This window comes from Cibotium barometz, chromosome 6 (assembly GCF_041138505.1).
Source record: "Cibotium barometz isolate CiBa-2024 chromosome 6, ASM4113850v1, whole genome shotgun sequence".
NCBI classification, from domain to species: Eukaryota; Viridiplantae; Streptophyta; class Polypodiopsida; order Cyatheales; family Cibotiaceae; genus Cibotium; species Cibotium barometz.
Window position 1 is genome coordinate 32,735,663 of NC_141051.1, and position 25,346 is coordinate 32,761,008.

The following is a 25,346-nucleotide window of genomic DNA, read 5'->3' on the forward strand; positions in this document are numbered from 1 at the left end:
TGATCACAAAAAATATTGATCACAATCTCCTCTAAATTCTCTATCTTTTAGTAACGTCGACCCAGACTCTAGAACTTCACCTAATTACAAGTATATTCTGATTTCACCCAATAATATGCATATTCTAACTTTATATAAGAATATCAACTTTAAGCTTCTTTAGCCCCATTACAAGTTTTAGACCTCCTAATTGACCTTACATGTGAAGATTATTGAATGTGGCATTGTCCAGTATTTTGCCATTTACATGGTGGCTAAGTAAAGACCTCTTCAAGTGTGATTGTTAGATCTCAAAATATGACTAGGTGAACATGAGCAAGATATGATTGTATGAACCTTATTGTCATTGATTTTCGTCACCTACATTGAGCACTTGCACCCTCACACATACATTCAAAAATATAACTATGGTGTATACACCTTTTCACATAAAATATATTAATATATTTTAGAATTAATGCGTCCTTGTAATCCCCCACAATAATTAGATCAATTAAGGCCCCAATAACATTTCCAAACTCATAAGCCTAAGCTATAAAGAGTACTTCATGTTGCTTTTATCTGCGCATACTCGAAATAATCAACTTGATATACTCCAAATTATATTTTTAAAAGTTGCAAAGCTTAATATTTAAGGACCTCCAATCATTTGGTTTACAAGAACTACCCGCTTCAAAAAATGTTTGTCACATTTTAACTTTAAAGTAACAATGTGTGTGTGTGTGTGTGTGTGTGTGTTTTTTTTTGGGGGGGGTCTCATATCACATGCTACATAAATTATAGAAAAGAAACTAGTCTCATTGTGGTAGCTAGGACTCAATTTAATGAAAAGTATGCACATTGCTCTGTAGCGTTATTAGTATTCTATGTCTTCATAATGATTTAAAAAATGATTCAATTGACCTACGAAGAGGGAGGGGGATAGTGGGTGAAGAAGCTACTTGCCCACTTAAAGATTCATTGTTAGCTCAACAAATCAAATCAGTCTATGGGTTGCAAATCATTGGTAATAGAATGGACCTCAATTAAATGTTGCTCTATTGATGCCTTAGAATAGCTTCTTGGTGGTATAGTTGACTTGTTTGGTATGTGCATGCAAAAGAGGCAATCCTTGCACTGTGGAGTTGAAGTGGGCCACTCTCTTTGAATGCCAATGCAAAAGTCCTTAGTTTATGCAACTACAAAGCTTCACACACTTGGCCATTGCAAGGCATGACCACTATAAATAAACACCAAGCTAGAATATAAATTAATGTGTCATACTCTCATCTAGAATCATCATATTAATTGGTTTAGGTTTAGAATTAGCTTTCTCATGGATATTAATTGGTTTCTAAAGCTGTGTTTGGGTTTAGAGCTCTTAACATTGTTGATTTCCTGCATTGGAGCCCCCCATCCCCAACCCCATAGCTTAATTTCTAGCAATAAAACCTTGGTTGTATTGCCACTTTTCCATAGAGATGATCCATCGAATCCACTTAAGAAAAAGGTTACTATGGAGGGAGGAGAGGTGGGCAGAGGGGAGGTGGTTGAAGCAATGGTGAGAAGAGATGCGGCACGTGTGCATGGCATTAGAACACGTGTGGGATTGGCAAGTGGGCAAGGGGGAGGCACCACAGGAGGGCGTGCACGTGTGGGGACAATGGGGAGTGCAGCACCTGTGAGTGCACCTGTGAGCACTGGTCTACCACAAGGGAGTGGAGAGTTCTTTACAAAGATGGGTATAGGGTACAGGGATTTCTCACTGGTGATGGACACAGGGAGTGACCTTGTGTGGCTACAGTGCTTGCCTTGTGAAAGCTGTTATGAACAAACCGACCCTCTCTTTGACCCTGCCTCCTCCTCCTCATTGAGCCTTGTTGATTGCCAATCAAGCGAGTGCTCCCAGGCTGATATCATGATGTGCAGAGGCCAAATCTGCCAATACCAGCAAAGCTATGGAGATGGGTCCTTCACCATTGGCACAATTGTGAAGGAGAGATTCTACGTTAACAACAATCTGATCCAAAGCAGCATAGAGATGGGCTGTGGCCATGATAATGAGGGCCTCTTTGTGGGTGCTGCAGGGTTATTAGGGTTAGGGCGTGGCCCATTATCATTCTCATCACAGGTAGCTTCTCAAACCGGTGGGATTTTCTCTTATTGCCTGTCTACAACAGGCCCAGGGGCCTTAATTTTTGGCCAAACAAGTGCAGGGGATGAAGCCAGAGCTTATACCAGTTTGCTGAGGAACCCAATTAGGGATTTAACCTACTATTATGTGCCGTTAATAGGGATTAGCATTGGGGGGGCGATGATAAATTCAATAAGGGCATCTGATTTATCACTGAGGTCATCAGGGAGAGGGGGGGTGATACTAGATTCAGGGACGACCATATCAAGGTTTGTGGGCAGTGTGTATTATCCAATGAGGGATGCATTTAGGGCAGCAGCAAGCATAAGGGGGTACAGGCCAGCAGGGCCCTATTCGATCTTCGACACGTGCTACTTTGCACCATCGCCAGGCGTGCCACAGATGCCCACGATTGAGCTTCACTTCCAGGGGGGGGCTCTCATCACACTTCCTGTAGAGAACTCCCTGTATCCCATCGATGATGAGATGCGCATGCTCTGCTTGGCCTTCGCCCCCAGCTCCGATGACTTCTCCATCATTGGCAACGTCCAACAACGAGGCTTCCTCATCACCTTCGACACACAGGCCTCCCAACTCGGCTTCTTAAGCAACCACTGTACTCGCTCCCCTCTCTAGCAGCTAGCAAACCTCTCCTCCATCCCACCCCTACAAACCCTAACATTAAAACCTCTCCTCCATCCCGCCCTTACCAACCCTAACATTAAAACCTCTCCTCCATCCCACCCTTACAAACCCTAACATTACCCCCTTGAGTATCCCCTAACATTACCACCTTCACTATCCCTTAATATTCCTCAAAAGTGTTCAATTTAGTATCCCCTAACATTACCACCTTCACTATCCCTTAATATTCCTCAAAAGTGTTCAATTTATTTAGCCCCCATCATGCTTCCTTCTTGAAATCTTAGCAGTGAGAAAGCTTGCTACTCTGGGTGGAATTTCATTTGCAATTGCCCTCAAAACATCCAAAACCCATGCAGTTCAATTTCATGATCTATGAATTGTTCTTCAAGTATAGCTCATAATGTGCAAAATCTATAAATTATTCTTCAAGTATACCTCATAAAGCATACCTCATAATGTGCAAAATTTCATGATCTATAAATTATTCTTCAAGTATTCCTCATAAAGCATACCTCATGATGTGCAAAATTTCATGATCTATAAATTATTCTTCAACTATACCTCATAATGTACAAGCAAGCACTACTATGCATTAAAAGGACAAAATCATCAACAAAACAAAGTAGGGCTTATGCATGCAAAATCAAATTAATTGTCATAGCAATTATCACATTAACAAAACAAAGTGGGGCATATGGATCTAAGATTGGATTAAATGTCATGATCATTTACACATGATGCTTGAAATTGTGTAGAGAAGATTTCCTTTTTTTAATAAAAAAATTCTTTTGAGAATGATGGGTTTAGTTTATAGTGAAGATTTCAGGCTACCTACATGCATACAAAGATGTGGCTAAAAGTAGACCCACAATAATGAGTCACATGTATATAGAGAGACATGCTTTGCCATACATGCCATTGCAAACATTGATATACAAGCATGTTTTGCCAAACCCAATATAGACAATCCCATATGTAAACATACATTAAAACAAGGTTAAATATACATTATACATCTAGCCCAAGCTATAAGCATGTTGCCTCTACAAGAAAAGAGCAAGTAGTCTATCTTAGGATTTATGAAGATATAGTGGGACTACCATGTAGAGTACTTTATAGATTTTCCCACCTCTCCTTTTGGATTATAACATAGTATACCTTTTCCAAGGAGCTCCAAGCATATGTATACATAAATGTTCCTAGAGTAAAAAAACACCCAAATTGTTTAGCAATTCTCGCCCTCCTTGGTCTTTGGGTCTAGATACCATATTCTTGGGTAGGCTAGTGAGAGAATCTTGCTTTTTCATTAAAAGGCTTTTATGGGCGCCAACAACTTGAGCTAATCTCTCTTTTTAAAATCCATGAGGGGGTAGAATAAACCTACATAGCACAATAAGATGCATTTAATGACTTGAACCCTAGCATGAAAGGAAAGGATGGAATTATTTGATTTCTTGAGTTTCATAAGTCACCCAATCTAGGAGTTGCTTATGATAGTTTCCCAGTCCCACATGTCTCTTATTAACAACCTACCACCCCAATCTTGGGGGGTCAAAGTTGTCTTATTTTGTGAAACTAACCATTTTAGACTTGGACAAGTTTTATTTAGACCCAAATGCATCACCAAAACATTGGTTAGTGTTAATAGATCTCGTAACATTCTCATTTATGGCTTGAAAAAATATTACAAAGTCATTAATAGAACATTAGATAACCAACTTCTTTCCCTATTCGAGATATTTTTCCTTCCTCAATAGTGAGTTCAAGGGCCAAAATAAGTGGGTGGGTTATAACAATAAATAATAGAGGGGGGTGTGCACCCTTGTCTCATATAGCTAAGCTCCAAAGAAACATAGATGATATGGCATATTATGCTTTTAAACCCCATTTTAAAAAGAACTCTACTAAGGAAAGACCAATCAACTCTATCATAAATCTAACTTATAACATAATGCACTATTAGCTAGTACAAGTAGCTTTCCTTTAAAGCTTCTACATTACCAACAGTTACTTCCCTTGTTGACTTAAAGTTGACGTAAATATTTCCCTTTCCTTCATACCTAGGAAATACTCCCATTACTTTTCTATCACTTTTTAACATAGAGATTGCCTTTGAAGAGGTACTCCCATTCCTTTTCTACCATTGCTTCTTACCCACAAGAGGTACTCCACCCATGATGTATCCCCGTTCCTTTTCTACCTTTTCTTGATGTTCTCTTCTCGCTAGGCCCCTTACCTTACCAACCTGCCTAATTAAATTTTTCATCTTGTCTAAGAACTTGTCCCGTATATTGGGGTCCTTTTATACCCCTTGTGCCAGGAAGCTGATAGGTTTCTTTGTTGTCCCCACAAACATTTGATTTTTCAATAAGAAGTAGTGATAACGAGTTTCTTTTTTATGTAAAATGAATAAGGAGTAGTGATAACAAGTTTCTTTTTTCAATAAGGAGTAGTGATAACGAGTTTCTTTTTTATGTAAAATGAATCCCCCTCCCCAACCCCCCACCATTTAAGTTGTTCCCACTCCCACCTTATTAATGATCAAACACTATGATGATAAAAAAAGGTTGACCCTAGATCCACACACACATGGAGGCTATACATAACAACTAATGAACATCCTTCCCAAGTAAACTAGTCATGTCTTAATGAATTGTGTTATGTATTATAGACTGAAGTGTGTGTGGCCTATAGTAGAGGATCGATTTTCTAGCTTCTACCCATCAAATATTACTTTTATAAACTAATGTATGTGTGGCCCATACTAGAGGATCAATTAGCTTCCATTGAGAACACTAATGCTTCTTGTCAAATACCATTGTTACATTATCCCCATCTCCACTTTTATGTCATGTTTATCCCCAAGCTCTCTTTAGCATTGAGCCTCTTTACTCATGATTAGGTTTGTAATCAGCCTTTTAAATAATTATGGATTTTATGTTTGCCATGAGCCTCCTTGGATCCTAATTTTTATCTACCCATTTTGCTCACTTACAACACCATCTAATGTCCAAACTAGAACATCAAGTGTTTAGTTGCTTAATAATGTCTACTTATGTTAACCACCTCCCTGGTTAACATGGTTTCACTTGCTCCATCCTACCTCAAGGCACTTTTGTAAGATTCCTCCCCAGCCTCTCAAGTCCACCCCAGAGCCAAAAACTGTGAATTTATTAATAATTCATTAGTTTTTGACCATTCCCTCTTCTAAAGAATTGGTGGCCACTCTTGTTGCAAACAAGAGTAGATCCCTCAAACCATCAAGCCAAAGGAAAGCTCCCAGAAATTCATGTAAGTTAGAAATCCTACTTTTTCTTTATTCTTTTAATGGTTTTCTAATTTTTGTTATTTTCATTCTAGGCGTAGAAAAATGCATAGTAGAAATATTTTTATTATAAATGTGTTATTTCCATTAAATTAAATTCTATGCATAGAAAGATGCATATTGATTATTTTTTCTATTATAAAAGAGTGATTTTCATTAGATTTAAATTCTATGCATAGAAAGATGCACATTGATTATTTTATTATTATAAAAGAGTGATTTTCATTAGATTTAAATTCTATGCATAGAAAGATGCATATTGATTATTTTTTTATTATAAAAGTGTTACTTTCATCAATATTGATTTTTATGCATAAATAGATGCATAAAAGATTTTTTTTATAAAAGTGTTACTTTCATCAATATTGATTTTTATGCATAAAATGATGCATAAAAGAATTTTTTTATTATAAAAGTGTTACTTTCATCAATATTGATTTTTATGCATAAAATGATGCATAAAAGAAAATTTTTATTATAAAAGTGTTACTTTCATCAATATTGATTTTTATGCATAAAATGATGCATAAAAGAATTTTTTTATTATAAAAGTGTTACTTTCATCAATATTGATTTTTATGCATAAAATGATGCATAAAAGAATTTTTTTAATTATAAAAGTGTTACTTTCTTCAATATTGATTTTTATGCATAAAATGGTGCATAAAAGATTTTTTTAATAAAAGTGTTACTTTCATCAAAATTGATTTTTTATGCATAAAAGGATTTTCTTTTATATAAAAGTGTTATTTCCGTAGAAGTTGGATTTTATGCATAAATAGATGCATACAAAATTTTTATATCAAAATAAGAGCTCTTTAATCCTATGTTTAAATCCCATGAATATTGGAAAATGAATAAGTAAATACTCTGTGAAGGAAAATTCTACCATTTCATATTCTCTAGGATGGTAATGAGAAAATTCAAAAAAACTATCGAAGTCAGAATTTTAGATAAATGATTAATTTATTTCTCATAGGAATTCGTGATTAGTTTTGAATTCAGTGAAGCAAAATACTGATCATGAATGAAATTCAGTAAAGTAGTAATTGAAATACTACCCTTCGATATAAAGATAGTTCAGTGAGAACCTTTCTAGACTCAAACCCTGAATCAAACTATGACCAAGACGTAACTCCTTCGTCAATTTCAAGAAAAGACGATGTGACCAGTTCAGTAATCTACACTCAAATCACCCACCGAATCTGAAACTAAGTTGAGACCTTTGATTTTGATCTGAGGATCAAGAATTCAAAATTCGAGGAATTCTCCTTGGAAATCCAGACCTCTAATCTAGAAGTCTCGGGATACAGAATTAAGATATACTCATTGTATTCAAAATTCGAGGAATTCTCCTTGGAAATCCAGACCTCTGATCTAGAAGTCTCGGGATACAAAATTAAGATATACTCATTGTATTCAAAAGAAACTCAAAACTAAAAACTTGCATAGAAACCCTGTTTTCTTAAAGGATTGTCTTACGCCAAAATGCTGTGGAGGGAGCATTTGGTATATGTGTTTTTCTAAGGGAAGTTCGGTTGCAACAGCTCGCGGGGAGTGTTCAAAGGACGGCTCACGCGGTCTTGACCAGCCTGGGTATGGTGTAAAATGGTGTGCTTCCGGTACGATGGGCGAGGGCCGATGAAGCGGTCCCTGAGTGAAGTGTCAGGACACCTAAGGAGGATCATGGAGGGTTCTGACCAGGCGGTTCTGACCAGGCGATGCACGGGCTCTCGGTGCTTAGGACACCCATGCATATGTCATGGAAGATATATATATGTATGATGACAAGAAAATTATTGTAATCTGTTATTACTGGATCTCGTTGCTGACCTGCTGGTCTCAACGGAGAGTCCAGAGTGATATTGTTTTGTGAGAAATAAGAATTGAATGGAAATTTTGGGTTATGACATCTGTAACCAATAATTGTTTGTCAATGCATTGTTTTATAAATTAAAGTTTAAAGAGGAGTGTGTGCGTATCTGTATTCTAAAGCAAAAGTTAAGAAAGGCATTCAATTATGGGTGGGTGAGTACTTGTTTGGTTCTACCAATTCCACTGGTTGGGCGGTGTTGGCTAACCCATGGGGGGCTGGAGGCTGGAACCAGTAGAGTTTTAATAATAAAATTGATCAATAGGAATACACTTAGAACTCGAATAGTTAAATAATAAACTAAAGACTTCTCAAATGAGTAGATCAATGGCTGTGCCTGATTCAATTAGGAAAAAAGCGTTGATTCCTTCAAGATAAGTCTGTAATAGTTCTCCTTCTATCTGGTTTAATCAGATGAAGGTTAGTTCAGTATCTTGACCTCATTAGAAAAATTCGTTAAGAAATTCAAAATGGTGGAATCGTCCTCGTTTTTCGAGCATGGGAAATTTTCCCAGTTTCGGTTTTCAGAATGACCACCAGCTTAGTCTCATGCCCAGAAATTCGAGGGCGAGGCCCCGAGTGGAAACCCTGCCCCACGCATGAGGGAGCTGCTTCCACTGCCAGCTACCGAGAATCCGATGCGCAGAGGGGATAGTGGGATCCCACAACTTTGCTATCTTACCCACTTGTAGTGGACCTTGAGCTTATTAATTAGCAAATAGGGAAGTCATAAAATTTGTTAATATACTTGCTTAAGGCTAGAACTAGTGGCCTGGGACTATCTTTAAGTTATGGTCGACCAAGTGTAAACATAGTATATAAGTCATTTTTGACATTGAGAAATACACATTCATTTCCTTGCAATAGAATCCTTGAGAGCTCTCCCTCTTCTCCACTCTATTGCTTTCTTGTATTGTGTTGGATTCTTGCTTGCTTTATGGTTTGCTTGCATGAATAGGAGTGAATGTAGGCTTCTCCTTGTCATGAGATTCTTCTCCACCCACCTCTTCTGAGAGAGAACACTGTGAAGGCTCTTCTCTTCTTTCCTTTATCTAGGCAAAGAGTTCTGTTCCTTCACTCCATAGCTATGGATACATTCAGGCATGACAAAATGGAGTGAGGATGCCTGACAAATGGAGGACTAGAATACCCACATCAAGAAGTTACATTTTTGGCTCTAAGGAAAGATTAAATGACACTTATTTTAGCATAGTTTAAGGTAAGCTCTTGTCTTGAACAGATTTGGTGTCATCGATGGGGACTAGCCTAGGGCTTAGCTCTATTTTTTCATCCATTCTAAGATCACGCAATATTAACCACTCTTGATTAGGGGGTCACACTCCGAAATATATGCTTTTAGAGCTTTTGATGTGTTTTTTTAAAAGATTACTTTGTATTAAGTCATTCTATTTGCATATTTTGAAGGGGAAAACCATTGTTTCCTTAGTTGTTTGTATGATTTTGAAGCCCCAAATGACTTTGATTTTGTTGCATTATTTTAGTCCAAGAAATTTCTTTGTAAATATGATAAGGAGTGTAATCCACTCCAAAAACATAAGCTACAAGCTTCATTTGATGTGGTTTTTAGAATGAAAGCTCTAATCCTTGTTCATGCATGAATGAAATTGGCAACATAAAGTATCTAAAATCAATTAAAATTACTCAATCACTTGCAATAAACACTATTAATTAAGATTAGGAATCTTAACCAATTCTAATATAGTCCAAGAAATTCAAAAACTAGACCAAATCACCTCTTGGGTGTTGGGAGATGTGAGCCCATAATCCCATGAAAATTAGATGTGAGCCCAAGTGTTGTCCCATGAAAATTAGATGTGAGCGAGCCCAATAATCAGATGTGAGTCTATAGCCTCATGAAAATTAGATGTAAGTCTAGTAGATGTGCTAGCAGACATGAGTCTACATGGCCATAAAGTGTGCTAGCATACATGAGTTTACTTGGACATGAAGTGAACTTATAGACATGAGATATGGGCTTGTAGATGTGAGATATGAGCCTAAAGGGACATGACAAGAGTCTAGAGTAGTTGAACCTACTATTATGTACCAACAACTGATTAAAGCTGCCTTGAAGACTTGTAAGGACACACCTACCCACCATCGATCTAGAAGATGTGACTCTACATGGATATAATGTGAGCCTGCATACATGAGACATAAGCCAGTAGACATGAGATATATGCCTAAGTAGATATGACATGAGTTTACAGGTAGTTGATGAAGCTAATGTTATACTAACCAATTCACTTCCTTGAAGACTTGTGCCTATTTCATAAAAAAATATGTAACCCCAGCTAAGTGTGAATTGTGAGCTACCTTTATAGAGTGCTAGAAATATCCGTTTTTCATGCTATTTGAATCTATGGAATTCTTTTTCTTCATGAGATTAGCTTATAGGTTCACCTTTAGACTAATCTAGTTACAAAATCCACTGGTTTAAGCCAAGTCAGGGTAGAAGTAGCTAAAAATAGCTAGTATACCAAAGTTTTGAGAATGAGCACAAACTTGGTGTGTAGATACTCCAAGGTGCTGGGAGCATAGTCTTATGCTCACTTTTTAGAGCCAAGTGTAGAAAATTGACCTCACTTAACAGTTTCTTTGACCAGTCCATGTAAGCTCTCAGATTCTTGTTTCAAAGAAGTGAGTTGATAGGCTAACACCTTGTGTACAGACTAGATCTATGCAAAATCCCATCTATAATGGACTCTTAGGTTAGGAGTTATAGCCTTAGAAAAAGTTCTCTTTTCCAAGGTTTTCTAGATTCCAAATAGATTTTTTTTCTTTTTACTAAAAAAGAAGTTGAAAAAGGGTTCTAACTTATCTAAAACCAGTCCAAGTAAGACCAAATTTGATAGCTAGTGTCAAGTACACTACTATGAATCCCATTTTTTTCTAAAATAACTACTGATTTTAGTAAGGACTACTAAAAATAGGCAATGACTTGATAGTGTTGCATGAAGGAGAGATGAGTTTGATGTTAATCACATTTTGGATTAACAAAGATTCTCCTCCAATTGAGGACATTAATAAGTGTTATTGTAAAGACACTATAAAAGTTGTACATTTTGAGATACTGGCCACCCAAGGCCTTAGTTAGTAAGTTTTGGGTGCCCAAGTGTGAATAAGGGCGAGATGTATAAAGATAATTTCCTCATAATGAAAGAGGACAGTCCCCCTTTGTGCTATAAGAGCTCTTGCTTTGGAGAGAGAGAGAGAGAGAGAGAGAGAGAGAGAGAGAGAGAGAGTGCTCTAGTGCATGTTTCTCTTCTATGCATGTGTGTGGGAGAGTGAGAGGTAGATTGCCTTGCATTGTGTGAGAGCGACTCCGTGGACAGCATGAAGATGGAGATTAGAGGAGTGGAGCTTTAAAAATTGAGCTTGGGGAGCCTCAAGGGACGTGAGCTCATAGTATTGGTAAGTACCCAACGATAGTTGTTATCTATTGCTTCTTCCGATTGTGAATGGGTAGAGTTCTCTCTTGGGAGGTGCAATAGCCTATAACATTTTTGGTGCCGCTACCAGGGAAACACCATTGTCTCCTCCATCCTCTTAGATATCCAGCTCCCATTATGCAAGATTCACTATTGCCTCTGCATTTCGAAGGTGCATTGTGATAAAACTTGTACATAAGGTTTGTGTGGTAGAGAAGGAATTAGAGTATGTGTGAAAAACTGTGTGTTGGAAGTGTGGGCGGGTACTTGGTAGGAAAGCTACCCTTAGTTTTACTTTCAATTTTGTAATTTTTCGTCATCACCAATTTCTAAAGCGTGAGCTAGCAGTTGGTGACACGCCTTGTACTATTTTTTCTAAAAATCACGAAAACTATAAAACAAGGAGCCATTGGTTGTTTTCATGACGTGCATTGCATTCCTAATCCTTGGCACAACCTTTTTGGATCATTTGGATAGGGAAATCACCCTCTAACCATCATTCTATCGACACAACTGTTAAACACGTGAAAGTAAAGGAAATAATTCACAACGTGAACTGTAATCTACTACCTTATGGCGTGAAACACTTTCCACAATCAGCGCCAAGAATCTTGAGATTACCTTACTAAAATCAGGGCGTCTTATCCTAACACATTTGACACAACGAAACAAAAAAATCTTATCTTGTGAAATAGCAGCGAATCACTTCACGACGTGAACAACACTTTGTTTTATAGTGTGAAGCATAGTCTATTTAACGATGTGAAACATAACCTGCTACTTCACAATGTGAGCTATCATTTGCTAGTTCATGGAGACCTGCCAGTTCACGGAACTAGTTCACAAATTAAGGGTTCTCAGACCAGCTAAGAGAGTACCCTAATTGCACCATTGGACTCTATCCGACTTCGATTAAGGTAATTTTGAGCTAAAAATTCAAAACGTGAAACACAATTCATGACGTAATTGCAGTCTGCTACTTCACGATGTGAAACGTAGTCTTTTGTTTCACAGAGATCTACTATTTCATGACTAGAAAAGATAGTTCAGCAAAAAACCAAATAAAACAATTGGAGTAGTGATTTAGCATGTTGAATCACATTCTCATGCAATTGAGGTCAAGGAAATATATTGGAGATAACCTTAGCCCCAACGATAGTGCATCCAATCACCCAGGATCTTCCTACCAAAGAAGTGTTGGTTCAAGCTGCTCGACAGGCACTCAATTGATTGTTTTAGCGTGGAGGAATCTAACCACCATATAAACAAGTAGCGACGAATCCATGGAAGAAGGTCTAAGATTCTCTAGCTTTGGAGAGGAAGAAAAACCAACTTATCTTGCAAATTTTAGAAAAATCTTTGATATGGCTAGGGGATTTTTTGGTCTCTAGCATGGCACAGAAGATGAAGCGCAATCTGCAAGCACGGGTTTGTCAACAAGTGCAGGACGCGGTGGCCGGGGAAGACCTCGAGATGCAAGAAGGAGAAGACAATCTACCTAGGGCACCTGAAGGAGGTGAGAATCGTCTCTATACAAGAGAGGATATACAAGAAATGATCAATGATCCCACGTTCTTATAGAGCATAGAGCTCCTAATCCAACAAAGGTGGGCTGAGGCCACTAACAATCAGCCATGCAATGAGGAATTACCAAGACCCAACCATAGACCCGAATTGAATAGAAGAACCTATCCCCCAGAGGATGTGGTCTAGGTAGGGGGTAGCTCCTCGAAGGCCAATTGTGGATCCTAACACAAATCTAAACGCGGTCACAAGGGCGGATCTACTAAATATTGCCATGGAAATGGGCGGAGGTATGGTTAGGGAACTAGGCACTGATATGGAATCCAGACCATCCCAGATAGAGCCACATATCATTTCAAAGCTTGTGCAAAAATTCTCAAGAGATGGGGACGTGATCCAACATATAGAGGTCTTTTAGTCTACCTGTGAAACTTGTGGGCTAGTGAGCAATGTAACCATGATACATGCTTTTTCTCTGACCTTAGAAGCGAAGGCTCACCAATGGTATCAAACCTTAAAGCCGGAGGATAAAGTCAACTTCACTCGACTTAAGAATGTGCTCATACTGAGCTTCGCTTGAAGTGGTGACAAGCAAGAACTCAGTAATGCCATCTTGGGGAAATTAAAGGTCATGGATGGGAGAGAAGCATCAAGGAATGCTCATCTCTACCCCCGGAGAGAATTGATTTGGTGCTCAATTTGTAAACAAAATCACACAAGAACCAAATGCCCTCACTTAAGACCAAGACAATTACTCTTTTGTGCTCATTGTCAGAGATTGGGGAACCAAGACATTGCTAGGTGCAGATATCTGAGGGTCTAGCCCTTAGCACAACTGCCAATATCCAGAGTGCTGCTAGCCTCACCATCACCACCCAGTGCAAACCAATGTGACTGTGGGGCAATGAAATATGTCCTACCTACCAAGAGGGATGTTCCGAATGCAGGACATGTCACCTTTTTTGCCACCTATTTTACCACCATAGCCACCATAGGCCAAGATCAACCAGGTATTGATTGAGGAGCCCTTGGATGAGGGAGAAGTCATACGTGAGATAGAAGTCAATACGACTACTATGAGGAGCCCACGAAGATCACACCAGAGTATTATGTCTTATAGAACATTACGCCAGTACCACTGTTTCAAACCACAATACAATGGAAAGGAAAAGACATAAACTCAAATATGAGAAGGGGACCCATACAATGTTTTCATTGTAATGGACCTCATCAAGTAGCGGAGTTTCCTTTAAAGAATGTGGTTAATGTTGGCCAAACCTAGCTAGTCATAGCACAAACCAACGTCATGCCTACACTTTCATGTGTTAATCATTAGATCAAAAAGTGCCCATATCACACCAGTGGTTCTACTTCTACTTCTAACCATGCTACTATCATGACTATAAGTGTGTAGCCTGGAAATATCATGCCACTAAATGTCCTAACACTTGTACAAGCAAAACAAGTGGACAAAGGCAAAAACCTAGGAGGTGTTACAACCTCTAAGAGACTAAGACAAGGAGAAGAGTGAAAAAAGTGGGCCAGGGTGATACCATGGTCATAATTTAGGATGGATCCAATCCTCATAACTTGAATTATGCCAAAAATTCCTCTTTTACCATTTAATTACTTGGATCTCAAATATCATGGGAATTCCTCTTTTTGCATAAAAATAAATTTTCTAAAATTTACTCTTTTCTCATAATCAATTAATTTTACATAATTACAAAAAAATATTTCTCATGAATATGATGAAAATCATTCTTTTTGCATAGGATATCCAATCCTAGAATATGGTAGGAAGTCCTCTTTTAGCATTATCCATAAAATAAGATATATATTATTTTTTAAAAATTTTACCATAGCTTCGCTGCTATTACTGATAATTCTCAATTTTTTTCTAAAGAACAAAAAGCTTGTAATGAAAATATGATAGTAGTTCCTCTTTTATGCTTAAAATCAAACTATGAATTTAAATCATAATTTTAACCATAATCATAAACTTAATTATGATTATCCCACTAGATTAAGCTAATTCCATTATTTCTCTTTCCCTAAATTGACAGGATAATCTATTTCTCATTTAGAATCAATCAAAGTAGTTTTTAACTACTTATAAATGATCTAAAAGAATTAACCATTATTTTGTTAACACAAAATCATAAAAATACCATTTTCTTAATCTCTAGCTTATCAAGCCTAGAGTTTAGCTTTGAATTAAGAGACTATCATTGAGAAGCATCCTTTTTCAAGGGATTTAGCCATAAAGATGGCTATTCTTTTTTAGAGAGAGATTTACTTAAAGAAAGCATTACAAATAAGCATAAAGATTAACTTTCTATTAATTAAGCATTAAGACTTTAAGAGAAAGCTTGATTTGAATTAAAACAATCATTTAGAAAGCTTCTCAAGCTTGAGAGGGGTTGAGAAGAAAAAAGTTATTGAGAAAATTAGAAAAAAAAATCATAAAATTTGATTTTATCTCCAAGTTTGGCTTGATTCTCTAATTGCAGTGAATCCCCCGACCAATCAATTAGTCCACCAAGAGGAGAAGAGAAACTCCAAGAGCTGTTGTAGAGAGAGAGCTCCAAGCTCCCAAGAAAGAGAAAAATTTAAAGGATAATAGAAAATATGATTATTTTAATATAATACTGGCATAGTATAGCTCCAATATTCCATTACAAATGAGTGAGGGTCTATTTATAGGTGAGGGAGGCCACTAACCAAGTCCAATTGGGTTCTAGAATTTTCCAGGTTCAGTTTGACTCAAATTGGATAAGATTTGGAGCAGTTTGGCTCCCTTTTTTATTTGGTTTGATCCAGGAGAGAGGAGAGATAAAAATATCACAATTTTTTTGAATTAAAAACCCTTCCACACATGTGAAAGAGGCGCCTACCTCAAGAGTCCCCCTTTCCTTACCAAGGTGTCAAAAATGCATCATTATTCTAAAATCTCATTTTTTTAGTAATATCTCATAATTTTTAACTAATAAACCTTGTACTCAGTCAACTCTTCATCTTATGTGAGCATTTACTCATTTTTCGGGCATTTTCTTTTATTCTTTGGATTTATCTCATCCCAACACTTGGATTAATCCAATTGGCCCATTGGAACTTTAATTGGACCATAATTAGAAAAAAATTCTGAAAATGTAGACCCTTAGACTAAGGTCTCTTATACCATTTTCAATTAATTCCTAATGCACATTGGAAAGTTCATTTTGAACTTCTGTTTCAGGAGAATCCATTTTAGACACTAGGAGGATTTTTATATCATCCAAAGATATCTCAATTTTGGATTATCTCTCTCTAGATATTTTCTCTCTCTAAGCCAAAACAAGGTAAAACAAGATCTTTCTTCTATTTTAGAGAGGGGAATAATTACAAGAACAGAGAGGGGAGGTTCTTACACCTTCACACCTCAAAAGCTGAAGGGAGGAATCTTACAATAGTCCACACCACTAAAGAAAATGAGGAGCTCAAGGCTAGATTAGAGCAAGCCAACACACAACTTCAAAAGAAAGTGGCATATACCAAGGAAAAAGAAGAAAAACATACACAGCAGCTAAAGGAAGCCCCCCATGCCACGTTCCAAGCTAAGGAAGAAGGATATACAGGGCATCTCAATACACTTAATGAAGCCATTGCTAAAGCAGAATAGAAGGTGGTAAGCCTCCAAATAGAAAGAGAACAACTGAACAAAGTACATGCTGAGAAACTGAAAGCCCTCAATGAGGTGATCACTGCAAAGTTGATGGAAATAGATCAAATGCTAGTCAGCCACCATCAATAGGTGCTTAAGCATGTACACCAGCTATTAGCTAGCATCCAAAGCTTGGCAGAGGAGCGGCTAAAGCAGATTGAAGAGACTAATGTTCAATCCACAGCTTCCAGGATTGCAACCGAGGAATCCGCAAGAAGATATGAAGAGTTGGCTGCGTCGTTGTTTGAGATGCGCGGGAAGCTGCCATTTCCACACTACTCACCCCACCAAAGACTCCAAAATATAGGATTTGTAATGCCAGCTCGCCCTCCAATAAAGATCTGAAAAAACTGATCAATCGGCGGATGAGTTATGCCAAGTCATCGAACGCGCCTCTAAGATAGGTTCGTTTTGCTAGTAAGTCCTTGAGCCCCTCCTTAGACTCTAACATTGTTTTTATCTACACTAACCCTCTCTCTTCTTCGATACAAAATTAACTTAACCAAAGATCTCAGTTTAGGAGACCTAACCCTAATTCATTAGAATATAGAAAGGGATGCAGACCCAACTATAATAATGGGAATCCTACGAGGGATATAATTCTAACTGATCCAGTTGATATTTTCCTTTTTCCCTTACATCCCATAGTGCTAAACCTTTGTAGTTGGTGTCAAGTGCAGTAACAATCAGACATCCGAGATGACAGTGTCGATAAACTGGACCTGTTTCTATCGGATGTATTCCAATGACACCAGCCAACTACGAGGTTGTTGCACGTACCTACCAATGGGTTATTAGTCATGTCTAGTCTATAATACCCATCAACATCTAAACCTATGAGAATACACATTATATTATCCTTTTGGTATTATAAAACTTTATTGAAATATCCACTAGAATTTGGAGGCTATGCTCACTAATGTGGTTTATAATTTTGATAAGGAGCATATAGAATATCCTAATATAACCACCACTGATATAATTGACCTCCAAGAGTTTATGAAAACTAACAAGCCCAGCCTACCGCCCCCAAGTTCCAGAGAGGGTCAAGAAGAAACACCAAGAACCTCCTCATCTTTTACTTATCCACCAGTGTTCTCTTCCATTGCTAGTAAATTATTAAATCCCTTTCCTAGTGTATCTCTTGCTAACAAAATTGAGGCCGATTGTATCTTCTCCCGCTTCTCTTCTATCCCCGTTGATTTTTCCACTAACACTCTCACCCCCGAGGAGATGCCAACACCAACTCTATCTCCACCAAGGCCAATTGATGAGGTACATGACCATCAACCTCAGGATGATATCCAAGCTTTTATTGATGTAGCTGTTCTTGAGTCTTTGTTAGCTACAGAGTATGAGGGCTTCATCCGCGCACAGGCAACCCACTCTTGAAACTTAAACTCATGTTCAAGGTGCTGATGCAAATCACACCATTTGAGCCTACCAGAAGGATCCTGCCGAATCCATACTCTAACATGGAGTCAGGGAGGAAGCCTCATGTACCATACCCTCTCTGAGTCCCAACGCCATAATTAGAAGAGCTGTTACCAATGGGAGGAGAGGGAACCTTTTGGGAGAATGTGGCTTGTCACACCAAGTTGGCCAATTCGCACTTGGTTGATCTGCTGGAGATCTGAATTGTCACATTCATGATTAGCTATTGTTTCCACAGATGGTGCAAACAACACCCAGTGCAGGGGGTTCTATATGGCAATCCAAACAGATGATACAACCCCCGCGTCGCAGATTTTGGCACATAGCCGGATTGGCACAAAGAGTATCTGACAATCCCAGAATACATGTTAGAGTACCAGTGCTCCCCGCTAACACAAGAGTGGATCCCTTATTCATGCCAATCAAAAGACAACTCACTCCACTCCAATTCCATGAAACAAAGCAATGGGACTCTCATGTCTATTACAACTTCCCTCACTTCTCGACATCCACATTCCAAGATATAACAAGTTAACGACAGTAATCGCTCACATGGATATGAGCATGGCGCAGAATTCCAGATCTAGATATAGCAGCTGCCGTAAGATTCATGAAGTTGATCGTAGTTCTCGTTGATCAACCAAAGGAAAGACATGATGGATTTGAGATAGAACAGCTTTTCTTCGACATGAGCAGAGGCCCAACTCAAAGAGGCATCATGCTTTATTATCATCGCCCCTCAGGTGTCTTTCGGGATACATGCATGTCACGTTCGAAGACATGGTAGACACTGGGTTCTAGATGTCTCACTTAGCATTCCGAATAACCCTTAAAAATCTTCAATCCCATAGAAAATTCTACAAACACGAGTAAAGGTTATGAGGACAGAACCTACATTAGATAGGGAGGGATGTTAATCCCATTTTGGATTAACAAAGATGCTCCTCCAATTGATGACATTAATAAGTGTCATGTAAAGGCACTATAAAAGCTATACATTTTGAGAACTGGCCACCCAAGACCTTAGTTAGTAAGTTTTGGGTGCCCAAGTGTGAATAAGGGCCAGATGTATAAAATACAATTTCTCATAATGAAAGAACACAATCTCCTTTGTGCTATGAGAGCTCTTGATTTGTCTTGATAATAAAGCATCATGTTTCAGTTGGGCCTCTGTTCATGTCGAAGCAAAGTTGCTCTGCCTTAAATCCATCATACCTTTCTTTTGGTTGATCGATAAGAACTATGATCAACTTCATGAATCTTATGGTGGTTACAATATCTAGATCTGGAATTCTGTGCCATGCTCATATCCATGTTAGCAATTGCTGTCGTTGACTTGTGATATCCTGGAATGTGGATGGCGAGAAGTGAGGGAAGTTGTAACAGACATGAGAGTCTCGTTGCTTTGCTTTGTGGAATTGGAGTGGAGTGAATCATCTTTTGATTGGCATGAATAATGGATCCACTCATTTTGTTGGTGGGGAGTACTGGTACTAAAAATTGTATTCTAGGACTGTCAGATACTCCTTGCGCCAATCTGGCTGTTGTATGCCGAAATCCACTAGTCAAGGGTTGGTATCATTTGTTCTGATTGTTGTATAGCCTCCCCTTGTATGTACTGGGTGTTATTTGTGCCATCTGTGAAAATAATAGTTGATCATGAATGTTAAAATTCAAATCTCTAGATCGGCGGCCAACTTGGTGTGACGAGCCACATTCTCCCACAAGGTCCCCTCTCCTCCCATTGGTAGTAGCTTTTCTAACTCTGGCACTGGGGCTCAGAGAGGGTATGGTACATAGGGCTGCCTTCGTTACTCCATGTTAGAGTATGCATGCGACAAGATTCTTATGGTAGGTTCAAATGGTGTGATTTGCACATTGAGCACCTTGAACATGAGTTTAGGCTTCAATAGGGGGTTTCTTGCTCAGATGAAGCCCTCGTACTCTACAACTAACAAAGACTCAAGGGCATTTACATCAAAAAAATCTTGTATGTCATCCTAAGGGTGATGATCACATACATCATCATCGCGAACGGCCTTGGTGGAGATAGAGTTGGTGCCGGCATCTCCTCCGCGGGGGGGGGGGGGGGGGCAAAAGTGTTAGTGGGAAATCAACGGGGATAGAAGAGAAGCAAGAGAAGATACAATTGACCTCGGGTGTTATTGGTAGGAGATACACTAGGAAAAGGATTTAGTGATTTACTGGGGCAATGGACATAAACATTGGAGAAGTAAAAGAAGTGGAGGTTCTTGGTGTTTCTTCTTAACCCTCTCTGGAACTTAGGGGTGGTAAGCTAGGTTTGTTAGTTTTCATAAACTCTTAGAGGTCAAGTATATTTATTGTGGTTATATTAGGATATTCAATATTCTCATTATTAAAATTATAAACCACATTAGTGAGCATGGCCTCTAAATTCTTATGGATATTTTGATAAAGTTTTATAATACCAAAAGGATAATATAATGTTGATTCTGAGAGGTTTAGATGTTGATGGGCATTATAAACTTCAATCTAGCCGTGGCTAATAACCCTATGTGCAACAACTTTGTAGTTGGCCCTTGTCATTGGGATATCATTTGGTAGAAATAGGTCGAGTTTATTGACATTATCATCTAGGATGTCTGATTGTTGCAGTACTGGACACCAACTACAAAGGTTTAGCACTATGGGATGTAAGAAAATATCATGTGGGTCAGTAAGGATTATATCCCCTCAACGTATGCCTATAACCAAGGTTGGGTCTGCATCCCCTTCTATGTTTTGATGAATTCAATGTGAGGTTTCCTAAACTGAGGTCTTTGGTGAGGTTAATTTTGTATTGAAGAAGAGAGATGGGTAGTGTAGATAAAAACAATGTTAGAGTCCGAGGAGGGGCCCGGGGAGTTACTGGCAACAAACCTATCTTTGAGGTGCATTCGATGAGTTGTCGTAATTCATCAAGTTGATCAGTCCTTTGAGATCTTTGTTGGAGGGCAAGTTGGCATTCCAGTTCCTGAATCTTGGAATCTTTGGTGGTAAGTAGTGTGGAGATGGCTGCTTCACGCGCATCTCGAGCAATGGTTAACTCTTCATATCTTTTTATAGCTTCTTCCTTTGGCATCCTGGATGTGGTGGCATGAGCATTAGCCTTTTCAACCTGCTTTAGTCGTTCCTTTGCTCAGTTTTGACTACTAGTGTTAGTTGCTGGCATACATGTTCAAGTACCTGTTGATGGTGCAGCATCTGATCTATCTCTATCATGCTTGTAGTGATCACCTCTCTCTTTCGGTTTAAAGGCTTACCAATTTTTGTTCTGCTTTAGCAATGTCTTCATTGAGTGCATTGATTTGCCTTATATATCCTTCTTCCTTAGCTTGGAGTGTGGCATGGGATTCCTTTAGCTGTTGTGTATGTTGCTCCTCTTTCTCCTTCATATGTGCCACTTCAGTTGTGCCATTTCTTGGTCCACCTGTGCCTTGAGCTCTTCATTTTCCTTGGTCCTTCAAACTACTATTTTGTTGAGAAGTCGATTGTGACTTTCTAATGTTTGGAACCTTGCCTCCTATTCTTCGGCTGCCTTTAGGCTCTTTAGGATTACCTCTTTGTGCATGGCATCCGCTCTACAACTAATTGCTCCTTAAGTGCTTTCACCTGGTCAATGGTATCTTAGACCTATTTTCAGAGTTTAGCATTCCTATCATGCAACATATGAGAAGTAAGCAAATCACATCACCATACCCGTTGCTCTTAGGACCAAATATTTGCACTTATGGAGGTCGAGCCTTTTGTTTCATGGAGTTCGTGCTGCAGCAGCCTGTCGAGGCCTTCCATTGTCTCTTCTAGGAAGTGATTAGCCTCCATATTGTGCAAGATCGGATCCTTTCCCTATTGTGTCCTCAGCATCCATTCGCCTTTGCTTAAGTTAGGGCTTGGAGTTTCATTGGCTCTCTTTCTCTTCTCAACTTCTTAAGCTTCTTAAGTTGCCTCTGGTTGTGCTGAGGTGGCCTCTTCATTCCTTTCGCCCAAATCTGTTTATGGAAATTGTTGTTCCGCTGGAGCCTGTGTTGCACCAATCTCCGCTGAGGTGGGCAGATCTGTGATTCCTGAAGTGTGGAGTGGGGAGAGGTTTTTGAAGACCAAATGGGCAAGGCAAAGGTGGTGTGTGTAGTGTTGACTCTAGAGCGGCACTTGCTGTCAAGATTATATCCTCCCTTTCTTTTGCTTCCTGAAAGGACGTGATGTCCCAGGCTACCTCTTCTTCCAAACGCTGTGTCTCTGATTCTACTTGTTGGAGGCTACCCCACATCTTTCTATTTTTCTTTGACTTTTTACTTATTTCGTGAGCTTCTAACACGTGAAGTGTTAGTATGTGAAGGGTTAAATCGTGAAGTGTTAACTCATGAAGTATCAAGTTATGGTTCACGTCGTGAAGTAGACTATGCTTCATGCTGTGAAACAGAATGTTGTTCACGTTGTGAAGTGCTTCACGGATATTTCATGATATAAGATTTTTTTATTTCGTTGTGTCAAATGTGTCAGGATAAGGCACCCTAATTTTAATAAGGTAATCCCGAGATTCCTGGCGGCACTGATTGGCGGACAGTGTTTCACACTGTGAAGTAGTAGGTTATGGTTCACATCGTTTGAATTGCTTCTTGCACTTTCACGTGTTTACAACCGTGTCGATAGAATGATGGTGGTTAGAGGGTGATTTCCCTATCCAATTGATCCAGAAAGGTTGTGCCAAGGATTAGGAATGCAATGCAAGTCATGATCACAACCAATGGCTTCTTGTTTATGTAATTTTCATGATTTTTAGAAAAAACAATACAATCTCACCAACTGCTAGCTCACGTTGTAGGAATTGGTGACAAAAATAGCAAAATTGAAGGTAAAACTAAGTGTAGCTTTTGTCTAGGTACTACCAAGTACTTACACGCACTTCCAACACATGATTTTCCAAAAATACTATAATTCCTTCTCTACCACTCAAACCTTGTCTAGATAATTTCTTCACAATGCACCTTCCAAATGAAAAGGCAATAGTGAATCTCGCATAATGGGAGCTAGATCTCTAAGAGGATGGAATAAACAATGGTGTTTCCTTGGCAGCAATGCCAAAATTGTTTTGGGCTACCGCACCTCCCAAGAGAGAACTCTACCCATTCACAATCGAAAGAAGCAATAGAAAGCTCACGTCCCTTGAGGCTCCCCATGCTTACTTTTGGAAGCTCCACTCCTCCAATCTCCACCTCCACACTATCACCGCAGATTCGCTCTCACCTCAATGCAAGGCAATCTACCTCTCACTCTCCCACACACATGCATAGAAGAGGAGCATTCACTAGAGCACTCTCTCTCTCTCTCTCTCTCTCTCTCTCTCTCTCTCTCTCTCGATAAAGCAATAGCTCTCATAGAAAAAAGGGGGATTGTGTTCTTTCATTATGAGAAATTACCTTTTATACATATGGCCCTTATTCACACTTGGGCGCCCAAAACTTACTAACTAAGGCCTGGGGTGGCCAATATCTCAAAATGTACAACTTTTATAGTACGTTTATATAACACTTATTAATTTTCTCAATTGGAGGAGCATCTTTATTAATCCAAAATGGGATTAACACTCAAGGAAGCCCAAATGCAAGAAATAGGTAAGCAACCAAGGGATGTGGAGTTATTGCACACTATCTTATCTATTGTTATCACCATTCCCTTAGGACAATGTTTATAGGGCAAGCCTAGAATGTGGAATGATGTACAAGATTGGTTAGGAGGTAAGATAAAAGCCAAATATGAAGAGTTGGATGATGAAGAAGGGAATTTTGAAACTGACAATGCTGAAGAGAGAATTCTAGAAGCTCCAATTGGTAAGCTTGTTGGAGAATACCAATACTATGAAGGTGAGAATATAAATGCAACCATTCCCATCTCTTACAAGGGATATCAAATTCCAACCATCCTTGATGGTGGCAGAGTGGGAGTGAGTATTGTAACTAAATCTTATTAGTTAAAGTGGGGAAAACCTACCCTTGAGTCCACATGAGTCTCTATCAAGATGGTTATATTTTTGAAATTACAACATAGGTGAGCACAATATCTTTGGAGAAAAAGTAAAAGGGACCAAGGATGAAATTTATGGACCATTTTATGAGGGACCTACTCATGTTAAGTTGATCTTGTTAAGCTCAGTGAAGACCCTAAGCCAGTGTATATTACCACATAAGTAAAAGGGACCAAGGATGAAATTTATGGACCATTTTATGAGGGACCTACTCATGTTAAGTTGATCTTGTTAAGCTCAGTGAAGACCCTAAGCCAGTGTATATTACCACATACGTAATAGAGAAGGAAGAAAAACATTTCATTGGTGTTCTCAAAGAATTTAAGGATGTGTTACATGGAAGTACAAAGATGTTTCACCTAAAGTTTATAAACATATGAATCCCAATTATGAAAAAACTTATGAATGAAGAGATCGATAAATTGATTGAGGTAGAGTTTATTCATGAGATTAAACAACACGCAATGAGTGTCCCCCATTATGGTTGTGCCCAAAAAGAATGAAAAAATCAAAGTGTGTGTAGTCTCAAAAACGTAAATGCTATTGTAAAGGACCATTATCCTTTGTCATTTATAAAACACATTTTAGAAAGAGCTGTAGGAAAAGAAGCTTACAACTTCTTGGATGGCTTAACTGGCTATAATCGAGTTCAGATTGACCCTGCTAACCAACATAAAGAAAGATTTTATTACAAAATGGGCCATCTTTGTATACAAAGTTATGCCTTTTGGTCTAACCAATGCTCCATCAACCTAAACATGTGTATAGATTTTAGGGACTATCTCAAAGATTTTCTCAAGATCTTTATGGATGACCTGGCTCTGGCATCTCTTTGGAAAGAGTATTTGGATTGTCTGAGAAATGTATTTCTTAGATGTAGGCTCTATAGGATCTCTTTGAATCCGAAAAATGTCAGTTTATGATGAAGCATGGTGTGATCCAAGGACACATTGTGTCAAATAATGGTATTTTAAGCGATGACAGTAAAATCAAAATAATTTTAGAATTACCACCTCCAACTAATGAGCGAAAGGAGTATATAGATTTATGGGATATATCAATTACTATATTAAAGATTCATTTTCATGTATGTTGATACTACCCATCCTCTGTGTACTATCTTTTGATTGTCTTTGTTTGGACTAATGAGTGCCAAGAATCTAATGATAACCTGAAGAGAGAATTTGATATTGTCCATCCTCTGTACCGACTTTTAATTGCATTTTATTGTCTT

At 38.5% G+C, this 25,346-nt stretch overlaps 1 pseudogene across 1 annotated transcript; it reads left to right on the top strand.

Moving 5' to 3' along the window:
• The first annotated feature begins 1,315 nt into the window (after window positions 1-1,315).
• LOC147637653 (aspartyl protease family protein 2 pseudogene) lies at window positions 1,316-3,187 on the top strand (annotated as a pseudogene). The gene has a single exon (XR_015266010.1). The product of XR_015266010.1 is annotated as an aspartyl protease family protein 2 pseudogene (transcript).
• The last annotated feature ends 22,159 nt before the right edge of the window (window positions 3,188-25,346 follow it).